The sequence below is a fragment of the Vespa mandarinia genome, chromosome 13 (assembly GCF_050613455.1).
Source record: "Vespa mandarinia isolate Hongniang chromosome 13, ASM5061345v1, whole genome shotgun sequence".
NCBI classification, from domain to species: Eukaryota; Metazoa; Arthropoda; class Insecta; order Hymenoptera; family Vespidae; genus Vespa; species Vespa mandarinia.
Window position 1 is genome coordinate 3,077,501 of NC_140822.1, and position 2,500 is coordinate 3,080,000.

At 36.1% G+C, this 2,500-nt stretch overlaps 1 protein-coding gene across 4 annotated transcripts in view; it reads right to left on the minus strand.

Annotated features, from left to right (window-relative positions):
- The window catches only part of Sol1 (CUB domain-containing protein Sol1), a 358,685-nt gene that overhangs the window by 169,567 nt on the left and 186,618 nt on the right, over positions 1–2,500 (minus strand). The window lies entirely within an intron of this gene.

Consider the following 2,500-nt stretch of genomic DNA (forward strand, 5'->3'; position numbering starts at 1 on the left):
CCTTGCGAACATAAAAAAAAAAAAGAATGAAAACAAAAGAATAAAAAAAAAAAAAAAAAAAGAAGAAAAGAAGAGCAAACCATGCTAGATCCACGTTCTTATCTTAAATCGATCCTTCTTAGAATCTATAGATCCTTCTTAGAATATAATAGAATGGGGAAGGAAAAGAAACAAAAAAAAAAAAAAGAAGAAGAAGAAGAGAAAAACGAAGAAAGAACTAAATATAAACTCGAAGATAAGACGATGACCTTGACCTAAAGATAACAACAGAATTGGAACGTGATATCGATTTTCTTCTTGAATGGGGGTTATAAAAATATTGCTACGATAGAAAAATATAAGAAGTATAATAGTAATACGTTTTACTAATTAATTTCAAAAGTCAAAGTAAAAAGGATAGGCTATAGTAATCCTCTTGGATGTGTCCGTATCAATAGAGAAAAGTTTAGCAAAGAACGATGGATCGAGTAGGTCGAAGAGACCTCAAAAGGTGCTTTTCTTTTCTACCTCAGTTCCTCAGTTCCTCTCTTCGTTAATCCTCTTAGCCTCTCCTCCTCTCCCATTCACACTCTTTCTCTCTCTCTCTCTCTCTCTCTCTCTCTCTCTCTCTCTCTCTCTCTCTCTCTTTCTCTTTCTGTCCTAAGATGAATAATATTCCGAGAACAAGAAAACTTCATCATCGATTCGATCCCTCAGGGCCTACCTCCTCTTCCTTCTCCTCTCCTCTTCCTTCTGCCCTCCTCTCCTCTCCTCTCCTCACCACTCGACTCTCTTAGTCTTCTTCGAGGCCTCCCTCCTTTTTTCTTTTTTTTTTTCTTTTTTTTTTTCTTTTTTTTTTTTTTCGATAGGAAACTTTTTCCTAAAGGAATATCAGGAAAATGCATTGGCCGGTGCAAACTTTATGTATCCGGCGTTGCAGGTGTACGGATAATTTAGAGCACTTACCGGGTGAGTCTAGGCGCATACGAAAGTAGGGTCGGCCGTATAAGAGCGTGTAGATACATCGCGTACCCGTGTTTTACGGTTAAACCTAAGTATCCATAGAAAAGGGATAGAAGGGAGGAAGAAGGGAAGCTTGGAATGAGGTAAATAGGAAGAACAGACAGACAGACAGACAGACAGACAGACAGAGAGAGAGAGAGAGAGACAAATAGAGATAGACAAACAGGGCGAAACGGAAAAACTGAAAAGAGATGTTGCAAAAAGAAAATAAAAAGAGAATGAAAAGAGATGGAAGAGGGGATGGAGGGATGGAGGGACGGTGAGAGGGAGGGGGTTGGTAGATGGGATAGAAAGGGACGTTCATTGCTTACTACCAATAGCAAGCAGGACCGTTCTGTGGTCCAGTTCACATCGAGTATATATATATATATATATATATATATATATATATATATATGTCTACAGGATTCTCTCCTCTCTGTTACTAAAGGCTCGATCCTATTGTGTCTCATCTCTCTCTCTCTCTCTCTCTCTCTCTCTGTCTCAGTCTCTCTCTCTCTCTTTCTCTCTCTCCTTCCTCCAGACATATAGATACATATACATAGAGGCACGCAACAGATACGCAGCAGACACGCAACCAAGTAGACACACACCTCTTCACTGGCATTGTTACTTCCCGTTCTGTTGTTGTTCGCCCGTATTAGGAGATACATTTACATGAGTAAACACGGCCGTCTCCGGGTCCAGATACAAATTGAGATTAACGCCATGTAACTACGTGAATATTCGAAAATTATTCGGCCGTAAGGATTAATTTAAAGTGGATTAATAAACGTGCAAGTTGTCCATGAGAAAGCACAATGTCACTTGTTCTTCTTTTATTTCTTTTTTTTTTTTCTTTTTTTCTTTTCTCATTTTCTTTATCTTCTTCTTCTTCTTCTTCTTCTTCTTCTTCTCCCTTTTTTTCCTTTCTTTCGCTTTCATCCTTTTCCCTTTTTTTTTTCCTCGAGAACGATTGATCGAAGGAAAACTTACTCTCTACGAGAAAGAATTTTCTTTTTTCTTTTTTTTTGTTTTTTTTTTTTTTTTTGAAACGCTCTTTTCCAAGAGTAACTGGTATTCTCGTAGAAACTTTTACCGTAGAGTGTCTATCAGTTAGACTCACGTTGAAAACTTATGTTCGTGTGTCTAACATTACTAAGAGTACGTGTTACCTGTCAACGCATGGACCTCCCAGGATATTTATGTTCGATCTTCTCTATCTATAATCTTCGAATCTTATTTCAACGTGTAACGTAACATAAAATGTTTAAGGCAACCGGTTATAACAGTTTTCAATGCGAAAAAGCAAAAAAAAAAAAAAGAAAAAAAAAAAAGAATATTCCCCCTTGGGAGAATATCTTTTTGTAATTTATATCTTAAAGAAAATTATATTCTGATATTATATGTTATCAAAAAGAAAAAAATCATTTAAAAAAAAAAAAAAGAAACAAAGATATCGACACAATAGATTAAAAAAAAATAGTTTAGAATATAAGTTATCTCTTTTCCTATCTCA